The following is a 21330-nucleotide window of genomic DNA, read 5'->3' on the forward strand; positions in this document are numbered from 1 at the left end:
GATTTTTTTTTTTTAACATAAGTGCAGGATAGAAAACTGTTTACGTGTTAAAGCTGAAACCAGAAGTCTCATTCAGTCAGTTTGGTGACATAAAGATAGGGCCGTTTGATCAAGTCATTAACTTCTCTGTTTGCACGTTCATTTGCAAAATGTGCAACAACACATCTTGTGTAGGTATAGCCTAAGTATTAAGTTCGATGGTTGAGATGAAAGATGTTTGTAAACTATACAGTACTACATAAGCATAAAACATCTTGCTATTCTTGCCTTTTGTATTGCATTCTAAATTCAAAATAAACTCTTCCTAGTATGTTACCTTATATGGCGAAAGAGATTTTGCAGATGTGATGAAGTTAAGGACCCTGAGATGAGGCGATCATTCTGGGTTAGGCAAGTGGGCAGGATGTTAATCACAGAAGTCCTTACAAGAGGGAGGCAGGAGATCAGAGAGACAAGAAAAGAGAAGGCAGTGTGGTGATGGAAGCAGAGATTGGAGTGATGAGCTTCGAAGATGGGGAAAGTGACCATAAGTCAAAGATCACAGGAGGCCGCTAAAAGCTGAAAAAGACAAGGAAGCAGATTTTCCCCTGGAGCCTCCAGAACAATCCAGCCCTGCGGACACCTTGACTTTAGCCAGTGAAGCTGACCTCAAACTTCTGGCCTCTCCAACTGTAAAAGAATTAATCTCTCGTTTGTGTTGTTTTTAGCCACTAAGTTTGTGGTAATTTCTTACAGTGGCAACAGGAAACTAATACATATACCTAGAGACAAGTAAACAGCCCAGTGTGATAAAGGAGTTCTATGTGATTTCCTGAGCCCCAGAGGAACTGTCCTCTAGAAAAGTCTCAGTCAGAGGGTCAGTGATTTGGGGAGCTTGAGCTCACAGAATTAGGAAACAAATCCCTTCGTTTGGAGAAATTCTTCAAACAAGATCTAAAGTGAATTTTGAGGTAAGATTTCACCAAGTGTCATGCTCTCTTGCTCTCTCTCAAGCTGTCAAGCTCACATTCACTCTATGTCTCTCTCTCTTCTCCCATCCTCCTTTCTTCTGACACACACACACAAGTGTTAACTACTTTCTTTCTAAATCCTCTCTGTGAGGGGACTAAGCACTTGATTCAGGCACTCTGGTGCTTTATAGGGATTGAGAGGGATGGTGCTAACTCTGCCAACTGCTCCCACCAACTGTTTCGTCTTTGGAAGCACGACTATTGGACCAACTCTATATAGAAATACAGGGGATGGGAGAAGAGGTCACATTTTTTAATATACTTGATTAAAAAAAATCAATGTCACCAGTAACGTTAGTTCTTTTGGTGTACTCTAGCCTGCCTTTCCTTGAATATTTTCGCCCCTAGAGATTTTGATAGTTGAAAAATGCACAACCTTCCTTGCTCTGCTTTCCTCAGGAAAAGATTTTTAAACTCATTTCCTTAGCAGCTAATCAGTCCTATCTTATATGAGTGATCAAAAGCCTTGGAAGTTTTATATATATATATATATATGTGTGTGTGTGCGCGCGTGTGTGTATGTGTGTGCATAATGGCTTTAGTGAAGCAATGACAGATGTGTGAGATGTCCACAGAACCTATAGATTGCAATTCTGTGACTTCTGTTCACTTCTAGTGTTCATAATATAAATATAATTATAATGCACTCCACTTACATTATGCTTGAGTATAATACTTGCAACAAAAATATCTGCAAAATCAACACATCAAACCCAATGTATTTTTTGTATTCCAATAAGGCATTCTTTAAGGATGACTAGTGCCTCCAAGGAATAAGCTGAAGATTAGGCAAGTGTGTGTTTAAAATGGAGGCCCAAGAAAGGTTACATTCTCTGTGCACTCATTCTCCACAGGGTGCACAACCCCCCTTTGAGTCAATCAAATACTTTCTGGAGCTTAAAGACTTCCATTTGGAAAGAAATGCTTATAATAACAAATTGTCTTTGTTTTAGTTATCATATTTCCTTGACATATAGAAGAGTTATATTTCCTCATCACATTTCAATAATAAGCTTCTTTTGACAAAAATTTTATTTTGTCACTGCAAGATATATTTAAGCAGAAATATAGAACACTGAAATATACTGAAACTAAAATCTATTGAAAATAAAGGAAAAAAGAATTGAAAAATAATGGTGTTTTAACATAATTTATTTAGCAAATTAAGTGGATCTTAAGTAAATACTAGTATTATTAATGCTGGTATGTCTTTTTATTGTTAAACATTGTAATTTAACTGTAATAATATTGTAGATTTAACTATAATAATCAAATGCATTGTTTCTTTACTATTCTTGTTGCTGTTACTGACACATATGCTGTATATCTACTTTGATATATCTAATAATTGCTTAATCATCTACATATCTTTTTCTTTTGCATTAAAACCTCTACTCCCGGGGTTGGCCTGGTTGCACAGTGGTTAAGTTCACACGTTGTGCTTTGGCGGCCTGGGGTTTGCTGATTTGGATCCAGGGTGCAGACCTACGCACCGCTTGGCAAGACGTGCTGTGTTAGGTGTCCCACATATAAAGTAGAGGAAGATGGGCACGGGTGCTAGCTCAGGGGCAGTCTACCTCAGCAAAAAAGAGGAGGATTGGTATCAGATGTTAGCTCAAGGCTAATCTTCCTCAAAAAAAAAAAAAACTGTACTCCCTACTACATACACTGTAAACATTGTCATTTTCTTTATGTAGCTAAAGAGGAACATGATAATTGGAAGCATATTTTTCTGTTTAGTTTTTCTGTTTCTTGGAAATGGTTCATTCAGTTTATCTACATGTTTATTAAGTTCAATACTATTTTTTAAATTGCTTCACGTGCTTTTCCTTTGGGTTTACTTTTCTTCTAGCTGAAGCACTTGTTTATAGTTTCTTGTTTTTACTAACTGAAGTATTTGTTTATAGCTATTTCAATGAGAGATCAAGCATTCTATAGTTTTAGATTTTATGTATATCTTCAAGTATCATTATTTTGCCTCTATTTGTGAAAGGTTGACTGAGTATAAAATTTTGAACTAACCATCATTTTTGTTCCACGCTTTAAAATTATTGCCTAATGGTCTTCTGGTCTCGTTTCTTTGAACTGTTAGTAAAGCTATTCACTTGTAGGTATTTTGTATTCTGTATCTTTATTTTTTGTATTATGAAGTTTAATTAGGACTTTTGTAGGCAAGTATTGATTCTTATTTATCCTGCTCACTAATTAGAGTTTAAGTGTGAAAATTCATACTTTTCTATAATTCTGGGAATTTCTAAGCAATATTCTTTTCAAATATTGCTCCTGCTGTGTCCCTTATTTGTCTTGTTTCTGGAATTCCTATTGGATGACTATTGATTGAATCCTGTCATCTATGCTTCCATTTTCTTGTTACTCATTCATACCAACACATATTTGATGCTGGTGAAGAGTTCCAGTGGAATTGATCATCAATATCGTCTATTATTTCATTTAGCTTCCCATTGATCATATCAAATAGTTTATCCTATTTACTTAATTTTTACTTAAATTGTTTATTTTTTTAATTTGGGGAATTTTATTGCCCTCTTTTACAGAGGCCTTAGAACTTCGGTTGCTGTGGTTGAAAATGGCTACTTTTGCTTTTGTTCTAAAACTAATTTCATCAGGGGCCAGCCCTGTGGCCGAGTGGTTAAGTTCGTGCACTCTGCTGCTGCGGCCCAGGGTTTCGCCTGTTCGGATCCTGGGCATGGACATGGCACTGCTCATCAGGTCGCCTTGAGGTGGCATCCCACATGCCACAACTAGAAAGACCTGCAACTAAGATATACAACTATGTACCAGGGGGGTTTGGGGAGATAAAGCAGAGGAAAAAAAAAAAAAAGATTAGCAACAGTTGTTAGCTCAGGTGGCAATCTTAAAAACAACAACAACAAGAAAAAAGCTAATTTCATCATAAATGGTTACTGCTTAAATTGCCTGGACAATTTCGTAAAAGCCTACTATGTAGTAATGAGGAGTTGCAATCATGCTGGTTAGTCCAATTATTAAATGAAAAAATACAAACCAGAACCTGAATGTTTTACAAGGAGCTCTGGAGATGTTAACCTTTTCTTTTGTTTTTTGTTGTTTTTTAAAGATGAATTTTTTTCAGCTTTATTAAGGTATAACTGAAAAGTAGAGTTGTAAGATCTTTAAAGTGTACATCATGGTGATTTGATATGCATATACATTGTGAAAGGATTCCTCCCATTTAGTTAATTAACATATCCATCACCCCACAAATATATGTATCTATTTGGTGAGCATATTTAACTTTCACTCTCGGCAGATTTCAATTATACAATACAGTGTTATTAGCTGTATTAGTGTTATAGTCACCATGCTATACATTAGAGCCTCAGACTTTATCTTATAGCTAAAAGTTCCTACCTTTTTACCAACCTCTCCTATTTCCTCTACTCGCCAGCCCCTGGGAACCACTTTTCTACTCTCTGCTTCTATGAGTTTTTTGGCTTTATTTTTCAGTTCCCATATATAAGTGATGCCATGGAGTCTTTGTCTTTCTCTGTTTGCTTATTTGCTTAGCATAATGCCTTCAAGGTCAATCCATGTTGTCATAAATGGCAGTATTTTCTTGTTTCTCCTGGCTGAATAATACTGCAATGTACATATATACTATGTCTTCTTTATCCATTCATCCATTGATGGACAATTAGGTTGTTTCCATATCTTGTCTCTTGTAAATAATGCTGCAGTAAACATGGGAGTGCATGTATCTCTTTGATAGCATGTTTTCATTTCCTTTGGGTATATACCCAGAAGTGGAATTGTTGGATTATGTAGTAGTTCTCTTTTTAATTTTTTAAGGAACTTCTATACTGTTTTCCATAGAGGCTGAACCAATTTACAGTCCCCCCAACAGTGTAGAAGGGTTCCCTTGTCTCTGCACCCTTGCCAATACTTGTCTCTTATCTTCTTGATGATAGCCATTCTAACAGGTGTGAGGTAATACTTCATTGTGGTTTTGATTTGCATTTCCCTGATGATCAGTGATGTTGAGCATCTTTGCACGTACCTGTGGGCCATTTGGATGTCTTCTTTGGAAAAATTCTATTTAGTTCCTCAGCCCACTTTTTAAACTTATTCTCTGTTTTTGTGTTATGGAGTTATGTGAGTTCTTTATACATTTTGGATATTAACTCCTTATTTGATACATAATTTGCAAGCACTTTCTCCCATTCTATGGGTTCATATGCAGATTGTCTGGCACTAAAATTTGTGATGTTAACCATTTTGCTCTCTTTGATCAAAGACTGGTTATTTGTTCCAGTTAGGTCTATTTTATATTCAGTTGTTGTTTATCAAAGGCATGTGGGAGACTGGAAAGAAAACTGAATTTGGAGTCAAAGTACTTGGTATAAAGTAGTGGTTCTTAACGCTGTTCTTAATATAAGAATCACTTCTAGAGCTTTAAATAAATCATAATCCCTAGGTCTCACCTCCAGAGAATCTGATTTAATTAGTCTAGGATGGGTCTGGGCATTTTATATATGCAGAGCATTCCGGGTGATTTTATTGTGCTAATGGGGGTGAGGAGTGGTGGAGGAGTGGAGAGAACCACAGGTATGAACCAAAGGTATAAACCACAGGCTTGTCTCTACTAATTAACAGATTTTAGATCTTGGGATCACAGTCTTGCAAAGCATGAAGTTCCTAATCTGTGAAATGGAGAAGATCAAAACCTATCTTATTACCTCACCTATTTCAGTAATAAATAAATGTAATATTGTACTGACAATGCATTTTACCAATGATTACATACTATATGCAAATAAGTTGTTATTCTATATTGAGATTCCTTTATCTTAAAATATCTGTGTTGCTCCCAATTATCTAATTCTAAAGCAAGTTATAACACTCGAAACACTGTCAAAGAAGATCAATATCATACCGAAACAAGGTGAATTTCAGCTCTGTTAGGCATTCCTCCTTACATCTTCAATATAAATATTGCAATAGCTCCTGTTGGGGCCAGACTTTTGAAACCTTTTCCCTGTGCTTTTTTATAGCGGCCAGATTTGTCTTGCAAGCGTGAAGCTTCCCCACATGAAATACAGTATGTGGAAGTAATGGGCAGATAATCATCTAATAAGTGAGCTTAGTTATTCTCAAACTTGCTGTGATTATGTAGGGAAAACTCTAACTGCGACTCTGAAAATGTCAATGCAGTAGTAATGATTACATATATACACTCATTTTTGTTAATGATTGACAAGTAGGACACATTGGAGAAAAGTGCAAAGAAATACTTATCTTTTTAATGAACCTTTCAGTGATGTTACTCTTGAGGAGTGGGTGTTTCTTTTATATTATAACCAATCTGCTGTTTTACTTTTAGCGTTTCCATTATCTTCCCTGATTTAGCCTGAAGATAATTGATAAACAAGTTTTCAATATAAAGTCAGCGTGATAATCTTTCATGTTTCTTAGTCCATTGAACATAGTGTCCCTAATTTTTGAACAACAAAAAAGCAAACAAGACTTTCCAATCATGAAGTAATGCAAAAGTTTCAATAATATATCTATTTTATTATATATGGATTTACCAGAAAAGACTATAAATGCCTGCTGATCTATGTTCAATTAAATGGAGTGGTCATTTTATCTCCTTTCTAAATTTCAAGTTAAAGGACGTACCACTTGTAATGTTTAGAAAATCATCATTGCTGGTGATGGAAGTGGTCTTACTTGAATGTAAAATTTGCAAATACACAATTTTCCATGTCACTGCTCTGACAGGAAAGAGAGATGTCATGTGTAATTGAGAATTCAAATGGGCCAAATTTCTTACTATCTCATCTCTACCTATATCTGGCTCTTTGCATTCTGGACAGAGCAGTTCACTCTTTCTACATCACTGTCTCCAAACTGCATTAGCTGCAGTGTTTTGCAGAGCAGCCTAAGGGTAAGGTGAGAACTATCAACAACATAGTTTCTGCTCCTATCGCCAATTCATGTGTGTGCTACCTCATGGCAAAACTTACCACTTTAACCATCTCATCCTCAGTTCTTGATGTGTTGAAGTCTGGCCTTTGGTTTTATAGCATAAAAATTGCCAATATCACAACATTTTTTTTCTTATCTTTGGATATGCATTTTCTCTTGTCCTGTAGCCATATGCTCTTCCTGGGATTAACTCAAGAAATTTTCTTAGCACTCTGATAGCTTATTGAGCTCACTTTACGAAAGTGCTTCATTCAATGTGTGAAGTACATCACATCATTGGCCTATCAGAAAAGTGGACTTCTGATTTGTTTTTATGAGCAGTTCATTAAAGAGTGTTTCTGGGTGATGCTGTTGTTGTTTTGTTTTGCTTTATAAAATGTGCTGATCATAACATTTTAGATAAGTGCATGGATCATGTTTGACTAAATTGCTGAAAAGCAAATGGGAGATGGCAACAAATACATGAACATTTTGTGAACAAGATGCTCCCTGTGTTAAGCTATTTCCTATGTAAATTATTCTTCCTTGGCAGTATGATTCTGTTCAGTTTTAAATTATGATGGTACTGTAGAATTTTATAGTTGGCATGGGGCTTTGAAAACTTTATTTTTAACAATAACAAACCCAAGAGTGAAGGAAGAGAGTATGCAATTCACATAAAAAATACTGTTAATTAATAACAGACTCAAGACTAGTACTCAGGTCTTCTCATATTCTATTTAGTTTCCTGCTTAAACTTTAAACTAGCCATACACGTAATCATTTTGGAGACATTTACAAGAGCACTTGTTTCATAATGACTGAAATTTCACATTTAATTCATTTGCTTCTTGCTGTTGCAAAACACACACACAAATAAAACAAAATCAAACAAACGAGTATTTTGCTAGCAAATACTAACATTTGTTACAAGGCAAATGTTTCTTATTTTCTATTCTATCTAAAATAAACACTAACATTGCTATATTTTGTGTAAATGGCATGTTTTTAACACATCAATAAAATTTTATTTAATTTATGTGCCGCAGCTGTCAACTACATGCAAATCCTGTTAGTGCAGTGATATGGAAAGTTTTCCCTGAAATCTTGTTAAAAATACCTCTGGGGATTCATATTCATATCCATTTAAGAGACTGGATGAACAGAATCCACCTAAGGTAATTGGGGGGAAAAATCAATAAGATTCTCTTGTCAAATGTCCTCATTGCTTTCTGGTTATTGTTAGCACAGTAAGTATAAAGAAGGAGCAATTTCTAGTCTTTAATTTGTTCCATTTATTTTCAAAATTGTATTTTAGTTCTTTTAGAAAGTAAAGAAAAGGCGAATATTCTATGAATTTTGGATACAGATCCATTACTTTATTTGAAGGTTAAGTTCGCCATCTTTTTTCTATACATCAGCCATTTTAAAAGGTATCTTAGAGATGAGATGGTAAAATTAACCTCTCATTTTATGGAAGGATGGAGTTTAGAGAGTAGGTCATTACTCAAGACTGCTCAGTGAGAGAGCCAGACAAGACTTCCACCTAGGGATTTGACATCTCTGCATTCTTTCCACTCTATTACACTGTCTTTGATGACATTTATGTCTTGACTCCAAGCATATCTTTGATCCATTCAGAAATATTTTATCACATAATACATAATGCGACTGAGTCAAATTGAAAGTATTTGTTGATTAAAAATGGGCAAATGTATTTTTAAAAGTTAGAATACTTTTAAAGACTCAAATTCTAGTGATATCAAATTGACTTTCTTTTGTTTAAAATTCAACAATCATTGCTTTAGTTAGCTTGGGCTGCTGTAAAAAAAAAACCACTGGGTGGTTTATCAACAACAGAAATTACTTTCTCACAGTTCTGGAGCCCGGGAATTCCAAGATCAATGTGCAGGTTGATTCGTTATCTGGTGAGAACTCACTTCCTGGTTGCAGACAACCATCTTCTTGATGTGTCCTCAGGTGGCAGAGAGGGAGCTAGCTCTTGAGCCTCTTATTGTAAGGATACTAACCCCATTTATGAGGGCTCCATCCTTATGACCTAAGTATCCCTAAGGACCCACATCCAAATACCATCACATTGGGATTAGAGTATCTATGTATGAATTTCGGGGGAGACACAAACATTAGTCCATAATATTATGGATGAAGCTGCCAGTGAGATGGGTACCTTTCTCTCCCATCTTGAAATGGTCTACATAATCATTTGGAGGCATAGCCAACAAATACCTATCTGAGGGATAAAATGGCTCTGCTCAGCAGCACAGGTGCTCTGGCACTGCAAGCCAGAAAGAACGTACAGGGGGTTGATGCAAAAGAGCAGGAGAGATACTAATTATTTGAACTGAAAATAAATAAATACCATGTATAGATGCAAATAAAGGTATCATTTAACTATACTAAATTAAAATATTTGAAATATTTAGAATTTTCTTTGGCCACACTGATAATTCCTAACCAAATAATGAGTTAAATGATCTGTTTTGGAATGTAGAGTAATGCAGTTATAAAAGCAAACATTTAACCAAAGAAAAATTCAAATTTGGGGCATTAAGATAGGATTAGTAAATCAATTTTAGAAGCCTCCAAAATGCTTGATTTCATATCTCTTTGATGCCAAAATAGCCACTAAATTTACTGAATGCAGAATCAAAGTTGATCTAACAGTTTGGGGAGCAGGATATAAAACTTTTTTAGGGGTAGCGATGTCTTTAACTAATGTTTGAATATTGCTTGATTAAGGTCTTTTGTTTATAGTGCCAATCAAAAGTAAATAACATAGTCATTTGGACATAAACCTGCAAAGTGATGTCTCTTGGTGTAATTTCTGATAGCTTTACTTGTTTACCTAAATTAGACACTATCCCCAAATAAATATATTCCATTTTAAATTACTTAATTTTTAAAATATCCTTAAGTAAACAATGTCAAACATTTGATCCTTTATATGGGCACATTATTTCTGTGGATTAGATGGAAATAGATTAATTTATTCATGACAGCAACTATAGTTTTAAAGTTGTTATCCAGAATTGGAAAGTCTTTAGTGCATTTCCATTAATTAAAAAAAAAAACTGTAAATGTTGTCTTTTTTTATTATTCTGCTAATGAGGAGAAAGAAAGTACAGTTAAGTGATTGTGCACTGTGGAGGCATAAAATTTGGTACCATCAACTAATCAGTATGCTCAGTCATCTGTTCTCACTTTACGTCTAAAAATATGAAGGCATTTCTGTAGTATCGCCTCCCTGTTTATCTGAAGGTTATATCTGGATTCTTAGCTTTCTAAAAATCAAGTACACATCACAAACTCAGAGGAATAGCCCACCGTCACCACAGTTTTTATCTTCAACAAAAGCATGTATTTTTCCTAATAAGATATTCACAGGATCTGTTAAATTCACTTATTAAGTTCTAGAATACATCAACATATAGCAGTGGAATTGAGTCATGCAGATGACTGCATCAAAAAATGAATGATTTGAAACCAAATGTGCTATACTATTCAATGTCTCACGTTTTAAATAGAGAGAGGAATGGCATGATCTATAATTTAATTCAATGAGCTTTTAAGTAATGGTACACACTGCTATTTATGGTTCAAGTAATATAGCTACAGAATTCTTATATGACAGGATTGGGACACCATCCCATTTCTGATTGATTTACGTTTAACAACAGATGGACCCCTCATAAAGAACGAACACAGTGAGGGCGACAAAAATGTTACCTGAGGAAAGAATGTGTCAAAATGCTCTCAAGTAAATTAAAATTAAATTAAATTAAAATTATAATTTCAAATATCAGCAGGGTCACCCATAGTGGACAGGTTTCAGTGGAGCTTCCAAACCAAAACAGGCTACAAAGAGGGACCTGGCCACCCACTTCGAAAAAAATTGGCCATGAAAACCATGTGAACAGCAGTGGAGCATTGTTTGATACTATGCCAGAAGGTGAAAGGATGGCACTGAAAGACCGAGCAGGGTTCCACTCTGCTCTACACAGGGCTGCTAGGAGTCAGAATTGACTTGATGCCACTGATAACAAAAAATAAAATTATAAGATTTGAGATTTTGTTTTGGTAAATGCGATGTTTGTTAATATTGTCAGGTCTCCACTTTATAATGAAAAAAGAATTTCAGTTCTTAAGCAACCTGTTAAATCTCCACAACATTTTGCTGTTTAGAGATCCCTGGTTATACTATGCGCATAATGAATTGTCCCCCTTGATGTGATAAATGATGTATTAGAATAATGGACAGATCTATCAGTGGAGCTGTGTAAGTGAAACACACAGCTTTTGGCAAAGCAGGCTCTGCATGTTTGCATTTATCACCCAAATGCCTTGACTTTGATGTAGACCTTTGAGAGGCATTTATTAATCATGATTTCATTAAAATTTTTGGCAAACTACTGCCTTTTATTTGTCAGAAATATTGCTGATGATATACTGCTGGTGTCCAAAAACACTCATCTTCTTTTTGCTACTTAACCTTCTGTGCGATTGTTAAACAATAACTTGCCTGAGACGTCATCCTTTAGATTAACCAGAAAGGTTTCGGTGTCAGGACTAATCAGATTGTATATCAGCGGCTAGCAGAGTGGTGTGGCTTTGTCAAGTACAATTCTGGTTAGAGTTTACTTCTTACACCTCATCTGTAGAAGAATGAAGAGTTCTACTCTGGGGGAAAAATGAATGCTTTTACTGGTAACGTGTGGAATGATTAGTGGTGCAAATTATTAGCATTTTACTATAATTCAATGACTATGAAAAATTTGAGTTAACCACTCAACATAACTAAGCGTATTTTCCTCTATGACTTATTTTTATTCTATAAATATAAACATTTATTATGATATAAACTCTAAGCAGTTTACTCTATAGGGAAAGAAAATTGAACTTTTCCATACCCCAGGAGCTTATAATCTACTTGGCTACTTAAAAATTACAGAAACTGATGGGGCTGGCCTCGTTGCTTAGTGGTTAAGTTCACATGCTTTCCTTCAGTGACCCAGGGTTTCCAGGTTCGGATCCTGGGTGTGGACCTACCCACTGCTCATCAAGCCATGCTGTGGGGGCATCCCATATACAAAGTAGAGGAAAATTGGCATGGATGTTAGCCCAGGGACCATCTTCCTGGAGCAAAAAGAGGAAGATTGGCAACAGATGTTAGCTCAGGGCCAACCTTCCTCACAAAAAGAAAAAGAAAAAAACTATGGAAACTGAGAGACTAAAAAATGCACTGTATATTAGTGAAATACCTATAAATAATAAAATAAAACAATGGTAAAATGAATAATACAAAACATACTACTGTTCCTTGGAAAAGGGGAGAAATCTTTGTGTTTTTTTCTATAAATTATATTTAGTAAGTGTAAACTATAACTAGGCTAATAATTTGAGGTTAGCTGGGAGAATCTATTTCCTGGTGTTTAGAAAATAAGTATTGAAATACGTTCTTGAATCAGTTTCAGGGTAAGATATTAACTGTTTAAGTTTGTTTTATTTTTTCATAAAAAGCCAAATTAATATCACTTGCATTTACTCAAAATTACTTAAAGAATGATTGAGTTAATTTTCTAGGTAAAAAAATGGATGCTTTGTGTGGTTTTATTTGCTAATTAAAATCCTCCAGGCGAACCAAGCTTCTTAGGCTCCATGTTACCGATCTAAGAGTCCTCAGTGTGATATTGATAATTAGATACTTTTCTAACTAAATGGAAATGAACTTGACCCAGTCTCAAGACTGTGGCTTTCCCAAAAGAGGGGCAAGCCAAGCCCTAGCTGCCTGTTAAGAAAAATCCCCAGAATTCATCAGCCAAAAAAGAAGAGGAGGGCCTTGTAAGAGCCAGCTCTCTTACTGGATACTGTCTGTTCTCATTCATTCCCTGATTGTTGATTTTCACAAAATGGAGTATTTCCTTAACTCAGTTTTTTTGATGTTACACATAGATTTAAAATGGAAGAAACCGTTAGAAAGTTGAAGTGGGTTGCCTCTGAAAAGCACGTCTTTGTTTTCTTTATTATAATCATTTTTATACATTTTGATTTATAAACTAGGTACACATATTACTTTGATTTAAAAAAGTAAATATGTCAGGGCTGGCCCCGGGGCTGAGTGCTTGGGTTCCAGCGCTCTGCTGCAGGCGGCCCAGTGTTTCATTGGTTGGAATCCTGGGCATGGACGTGGCACTGCTCATCGAGCCACGCTGAGGCGGCGTCCTGCATGCCACGGCTAGAGGGACCCACAGCGAAGAATATGCAACTATGTACCGGGTGGCTTTGGGGAGAAAAAGGAAAAAAATAAAATCTTAAAAAAAAAAAAAGTAAATATGTCATTTTAAAAAGAGCTTGTGGAAGAGCAAGCCAGTCAGAGGCAAGAGCAAATAAAAAGGCCCAGATGCAGTAATCAGCTTGGTGTGTACAGGTAATTGTGGTGGGTGGGGTGGGGAGATTGCTAGAGCATAATACATGAGGAAGAGTACTTACTAGCAAAGAGGAGCAATGAAAGAATAGGAGATTCTAAAATGACTCCTATGTAGTTAATTTCTGCCTCAAGGCTGCTCTCCAAAACCAGTTGTTTTCTGGAGGTAGTTGACTACCACTATGTTCAATCCACACTCAGCATACATCCTTCCCAACCGATTCCAAAGGCCATTCAGGAAAAAGGATTGGATGTTTCATCTTTGTCCTACATCTCCTCTGTCCTAGCAAAGGATCTGAAGTAGAGGAAATCTACAAAATATATATTTTTTTCTTTTTGTTGATTGGAGAACAAAGAGGGCCTTAGAGATGTAGTTGCAACCCATAATTTTACAATCAAAAGAAGATGAAAGCAAGCAGCAAGACAAATATTATTCGGTTGGGCTGGGATTATAACTTATGATTCTAGTCTCCTAATAGAGAGTTGCAATCTTACCTGACATTATTGCTATAAGTATAAAGGGATAAAGCCAAAATATTCCTAATAGGCCAAATAAATTTGGGAGAGTCCAAGAAATTTTAAAAGCTCTTTAAGAGCTAAATTTAATGTTAATTTTTTTTAATAAAACAGACCCAAGAAATCAGAATTTTTTTATCAATTGAAAGATTATCACATGAGAATCAGAGTAAGATGTGTTTTCCGCTTGAATGAAATTCACATGCTCTTGAGCTCACAATTCTAGTTTCTCTAAATGAATCTGGTATGCTTTGTGATGAAAATATCAAGTTATCAAGAAATTAAGTAGGGGCCGGCCCGGTGGCGCAGCAGTTAAGTTCACACTTTTTGGCTTCTCGGCGGCCCAGGATTCGCCACTTTGGATCCCGGGTGCAGACATGGCACCACTTGGCAAAAAGCCATGCTGTGGTAGGCGTCCCACATATAAAGTATAGGAAGAGGGCATGGATGTTAGCTCAGGATTAGTTTTCCTCAGCAAAAAAAAGAGGAGGATTGGCAGATGTTAGCTCAGGGCAAATCTTCCTCAAAAAACAAACAAAATAGAAAGAAATTAAGTAAAAGAAGCCTCAACAAAAGGAGACTAGGACAGGAGTTTATTCATGGTAAATTTTCATTTTATTTGTCAAATTTTAGAAATCAGCTTATTGTAATACATATAAAGAAAAAAATAAGTGTTTAAACATTGTAAGGATTTAATTTTAAAGCCCATGCACTCTTTTACTGTTTTTGGCACCATTCTGTGTATAAAAACCAGCCAAATGAAAAGAATGAACTTTAAAAGAGTATTCTTTTTTAACATAACTTCCGCACTTGCATCATGCACAATGCAGTAAAATTAATCTCTTTAGCCTGAGATACATCTTGCTAACTAAATACCAAGTTTCATTTAAGGGTAATAGTATAAGGAATATGAAATGAGGTTCTCATAAGGGTACTTTATGTAAACTCTCTTCATCGAAAAAAAATTACCATGGACCTGAACTATGCAGTAAACTCCACATTATTTGGAAGAATGTGCTTCCTTTCCCCAGGCAGAAAATGCACTCTATTTTATCTTCAAGAGGCCTACGTAATATTTGTTTTTGGCTCATATCCCTGAGGTACCCTGATTCTCTTCTGTTCCATTTGCTTAATTTGCGTAAATTGAAAAAGTTTCCCTTTTCAGCACAAGTGCTATTTTAATAACACTCCTCAAGACTCAGGAAGAGAGAATATGTTCAGTCCAACTTCCTCAATGGCTTCTGTGGAGGAGAGACGAGCCTGTTGAAGATTCTTACCATAATACCAAACACACATAGTTACTGACAGGTATTCGGGTGGGAGAAGGAGAAGCCCATCTCTAACAATGCGGGAGCTGGCTGCTGGGAATTAGGCAGGAGGACTCAGGTTATTGTCAACCACATATTGTTAAAAGCGGAAATCTTTGGGATGAAGCCAGAACTTTCCCTCTTTAGTGCTAAAGTTATCATAGAAATTAAACAGTAGAATCCCTCATTTTATAAATAAACAAACTGGTGCCCAGAGAAGGTATGTTTTATATGACAAGTTTGTGAAAAGGTAGTGTACAAGTCTGAACTTATAGAAATCTGAGGCCACTGCTCTTTCATGTTATCTATCAAACCTGTTAAAATTTAAATGACACTTATTTATCAGACTTCTACTTTGTGCCATTAATTTGCTTGTTGGAAATATGACAGTGAGCCACAAGACCCCATAACTACCCTCAAGGACCTTACATTATGTGAATTACATTGATAGATACTTGTATAGCAGCTATTAAATAGAATTTTCAAAAAATAAACAGTTGTGTTTCATAGGGTTTAAAATACTATAATTTTTTCCCTTCAACCAGATGGTGCATTAAATCACCAACAGTCAGAAACTCATTTATCCATTTTTTATAACCCTTAGGCTAGTAGAAAAAAGAAATCTTGCAATAAAATATGCTACTATATTTTAAGTTTTAAATTCTAAAAACTTCTGTTTCTCAAAGAAGTCCAGGATTGTCTTCTAGGCAAATACCTATCAAAACCAATAGGATAGCTGGGTAGCTGGTAAAGGCCTTGACTTCACGGAAGTTTTTCCCCCATTGAGCATTTGACTCCCTTGATTGAAGACAAAATGATAAAGAATGAGGAGTAACATCTTTGGAGGATGTTGCCTTACTTGAGAACAAAATAAGAATACAAATTAAAAGCATGTCTCAATTTTATACTTCACAAATTATGGTGGTGGGCACAAATGCCCTGACTCCAAACATGAAAATTTGGTTACTGTGAATCAAATGAAGACTCGGAATATCCAAAGCTGCCTTTTAAGCTGGGCAATTTTGTCTATAAACTGTTCACACTGCGTAGAAAGAATGATCTCAGAATTGAAAGCAATAATTCTGTTGTTAATTACTTTAATGTTTAACTTACTTTTCTGCTTTCCTTGTCCTCTAAAAATAATTACAATGAACTGGTCTTTTGCCTAACCCCACTCTATTCCCATCCCAAACAAATGGAAACAAAGTTTCACAACTCTAAGGAGTAAGATTTGTTTATAGAGATAGAAGGAATAGAAGCTTGAATTAGCTCTCCACTTTCCATTGCCATATTACCCTAATGATGCTGACTTCAGTTCTGATACTGTGTGTGGCTTTGTATATTCTGCTTTTGTGTATTTTCTTAGACAATAAAACCAAGGTGTTCCAAATGCTCCAAGGAAGACTTGGTAACATGTTTACAGCATGCAGCCTGGATAATAATGTGAGTTTGTGGATGAGACAATGACAAAGAATGATGTTATTATCACAGAGAAAAATGGAGCTGCTCATTATCAGAACCACCGAGGCTGCTAGAAGAGAGAGCAGGAGTATAAAAATTTGTTTGTGTCCATGTTTTACTTCCTGTTGATGAGCATATTATACAGGAACAAGCTATTCATTTTAACATTGTTTAGGCATTCTTAGCGTTTCCCTGAAAGGAACAATACAAAGCAGGAAATTAAGAAATGCACCTCTAAGAAAATGATTTATATCTGTGATATACTTAATTCTAAGAAGTGCCCGATTGAGTGTTATTCCCATAACACTGTTTTAAAAAAAAATAATGATAACAGATGGAAGTGTGGTAATCATAAGCATAATTCTACATCAATGATATTGTATTTCCCTTAATAATCTTTAACCTCCGAGAGTATAAAGCACAGTGAACAATGATCTTTCTTAGGCTAGACCATACACAGTATTATTTTCAACCGGTTTGCCCAATTTGGCAATATTCTCTCTTCTGCAAATGTCAGATGTGGTCTACCAGAAAATGATTATTAATATTTGGAATACTTGTTAATGGTAAGGTTAATGAAAATGCTAAAATAAAGAACAGTGGAAGTCATACTACAGAATACAATGTGTATAATTCTCTATAAATTAAGACAAAATATTTCAACCTAAGACTAGCAGCAGGACCTCCATAAATACTTTATCAACAAATCAATTACATATGCACAAAAATCTAAATGATAGGCCATCGGAGTTCAAATACTGATTTTTAATTTTCTCTTAAGTAAGACATTTTAAAACCCTACTCTAACTCTCTTTGTTCTCTTTTGTTTGGAATTTCTCTTCTGTTACTGATCCTCTTATGCCTAATTCATGTTATTCATGTCCACATCATCATGCTCTTGGCTGACCATAACCTTTAATTACTATCCATATTACTATGTACAGAGAATTCTAAGTCTGTAAATATTCAAAGTTTACAATAATTACATATTTTCTGGTCATACTTTTCAAAACGGGTTATTTTGCTCTAAAAACCATTTTTAAAATACTGCCATCAGTACTTTTTTGTGCGATAATAGAGACTATCCATGATAATTGTTCTAATAAAACCCCCAAAAGCTCAGTGGCTTGAAACCATTTTTTGTTAGTATCATAGTTCAATGAGGGTCAGATGACTCTCCTGGGCATCTCCTCCATTCTGGTTTCTGAATATTGCATTTTGTCTCTCTTCCTATACATAAAATGCCCTCACTTTTGGCCTACGAGTGACAATACAGAGTTGCATCATCCAGTCTCTATAGATCAAATCCGAAATCTCCAGTTTATCTACAGTTTTATCCATCAAATCCCAATAATTCTCTTTTCAGAAAGGTGAACTATGAATAATTATAGATAGGTTATTACACACACACACACACGCCCTAAATATACAATGATGGAATAGGGAAAAAAATTACTGTAATAAAATCTCCTACTTGGAGAAGGGAAGAATGAAAGGCATGCAAAGTATCTGGTCCATCTGATTCTTGAAATCCTCAGAATCCAGATAATGATACAGGTATCCAGGCTTCTTCCATTGTATGGCCTTGTCATACCATAATTCTTTGAATTCATCTGTGAGGACTGAGCTCAATATATTACTCAAGAAGATGAAGAGCATTTCCAAGAACAGGTTTAAAAGGCCCTATTCCTTTGGCCAAAACAAAGCTCATCTAGGAGCAAGAGATAACTGGTAATATAATCTTCTTGTATAACTAGTGGAAAATGAAATGGCTGGAGGAAAATAAAATTATATCTGCCATACCAGAATGGCTTCTTTCTTCTCCTAGAATTCTGCAATTCTGCTCTTTTTCTTATCTGAGATTGAGATGTTGGTCCATCTATATTCTGCCTTCTTCATTAAAATGAGAGTGATATCTTTAATATAACTCTTTATTGCTTAAGTAATAACTTTATGATTGAATTTAAGCCGCAATTAATCCTGCCTTGGACAGTAACATGGAAACTGATACTTTTTGTGTAACATCATAAATATCGTCTATGACTGCAGTGGCAAAAGGGAGTTTATAGTTTGGAATTTATCTACCATTATCTAGAGAACAGCAGAACTGGGTAGACATAAGTTTCTTACCTGAGTGCTATTGGTCAAAGTTCAAATTATTTAGAATTATATCTGAATACAACATTAGTTTGATCTTCTGGATCAGATAAAAGTGCTCTTTCTACTTCATATATGTAGTTTTCCCCCAGTGTTGGATGCACACTGGTTCTGAAAAGCCAGATCCACAATTTGCTCTGAACCAATTCCTCTCTTTTGATATTTATTTGTGATAAAAGGTAAACTGAAGGATCTTATATTTTTCAAGAGTTTACTTGATTAAATCAATTCCAATCCAGCATCATAAACTGAAAGTGGTCCAGAGCACTCTGCTGACAGGCGCTAGGGGAAATGCTTTTATAAGGCAGACCCAGAAGCAAAGCAAGGAAGTTGTTTGATTGGCTATAGATTAAGCAGTTGCCTCATTTGGGAAACCCTAGTCTGCTGTTTGTGATAGATCATTCTGAAATTTTTTCTCGGGTATGAGTACCTTTGCAGAGTTGACTCTGGCTTAGGTTTTTGATTGCTTATGTAGGCTAGCATGGCATTAGAACCACCTCAGTCTAACGGACTCTTTGTTTCATTACCATAACACATGCAAGGATCTAGGCACAATATTAAAAAAAAATGAGGTGAGCTCTTAATAGTATTAAGTTTGTGCATATTGATCACGTGTCTATGTATAGTTCCTAAGACATGTAAATAACTATCATACTCTGTAAAATACATACTCTTCAGTGTTAAACTGTAGAAATGAATAAGTGTTTTCTACTGAACCAACAATACTTTATCTCTAAACAACAGACCAGGGGTCATACTTGATGGCCTTCAGTGAGATGCATTGTCTAGCACAGGCTCTTCTGAATTGAGCAGGTGTCCCATCTTTGAAGTGGAAAGTAAATGTCAGGATTATTAAGTACTTTAAAAAATAAAACACAACAAAATAGCAACAAAAAGTCATTTTTATGCCTAATTTGAGGTTATAATCTTAGAGGGTGCAATGTTGAAATTAAGTTTTGTTCTGATATTCTGAACAAAGAGCCACAATAGATCTTAATGCTTTGCTAAAATTCTCCACAGTGCTTTGAATTGAAAGAGTGGTGCATTTTCAAAAACACTGCACTAAAAATAAACAGCTAAATGCTACATTATTTAGATAGCTAAATGATATCAAAGATAGCATGAAAATTAAACCTACTTCTTTATTTGTATTCAATCCATCTGAGCATAGTTTAAAATTCTTATCTAACGTCCAGCAGACAACCTCAACTAATTCTGAATAAATTTCACTCTGAACAAATATAAATTCTGGTAACAAAATGAAAGAAATCAATAGTCTTAACCCACCATTTGGATAGTATGGCTTTGAAATTACTATATTTCTTCAAAAATAGATCACCTAAGATATTTATACTTTCTGCTTAGGAGAGTTTATATTTTTATTTGAAAGAAATAAATTCAATAATTAGTCTTATCCATTTTCCTATGTATTTAATCTGTTTAGTCTCTAGGAATTTAGTATTATAAGATTTGTTATTCAGAAATCTTTGTTTTGATAAATAGAATCATACATTAGGCAAAGGAGGAAAATACAAGGGGGTGGAGGCCAAGGAAGGTGCACACTTTCTTTTGCACACGCACACACACACACTGTTTCTCCTTTCCTTGCTCAGTCCATCAAGAAACTTTTTCTACTTCACAATGCACATGGTATGCAAAAGGCAACCCAAACCCTGGCTTATGTCTCAAATTAAATTTATGCAATTCCAGCTAACTAGAACAGCTAGGGAAGAGATTTAATAATGGGAATTTTGAATAACATTTGTACAAAAAAATACAAAATAAAAACAAAGAAAAACGTCACTTCAGTTTTCCGTAGAGAGCTTGAAGCTCGTTGTCAAAAGTATATCTAATTTTAGTCTTAAATCCTCTTTCCTCATATTATAAACTTTAGTTTAAAAGACTGACAGATTTATTTATAGCTACATATACATGCAGTCTTACGTAGGAGTACATATACATGCCAGTTTTACTGGTTCTAATTGAGAAGAGCTTTGAAGGAATTTTCCTGGAGTGAGAAATAGAAAGTTTAGTTGGAATTAAATTAAATAAAAGAAATGGATTAAATCTACTCTGGGCAAAATTTAGAAGCAATTTATGTATTTTATTGAAAAATGTCACATCATAGCTCAACAGATTGTTTTGTGTTAATCTACCATATTATTTCAACAGAGGTACTGATTTGAAAAAATACTGCTCCATTTAAATGCTAATGTAGATACTGCTATGAAGGTCTCTTAAAGACTATGGGTTCTAAATATCCTAGTTATAGAATATTTGGCCTTTATAGATAAAGTTACTTTACTGCCATTAAAAAGCTGTATCTATAAAAGGAAAATGACTTTGTCACTCCATTGGTTCCTAATATTATTAAATATTTATTGAGATTCAACAGTACACTAAGCATTTATAAAGTAAGAATAGAATAATGTTTACTTTAATTAACCTAGTACCTGAAGACTCTTAAGGGAGATAGAAGTATGGAACACAT

This window comes from Equus asinus, chromosome 10 (assembly GCF_041296235.1).
Source record: "Equus asinus isolate D_3611 breed Donkey chromosome 10, EquAss-T2T_v2, whole genome shotgun sequence".
In the NCBI taxonomy this organism is placed as follows: Eukaryota; Metazoa; Chordata; class Mammalia; order Perissodactyla; family Equidae; genus Equus; species Equus asinus.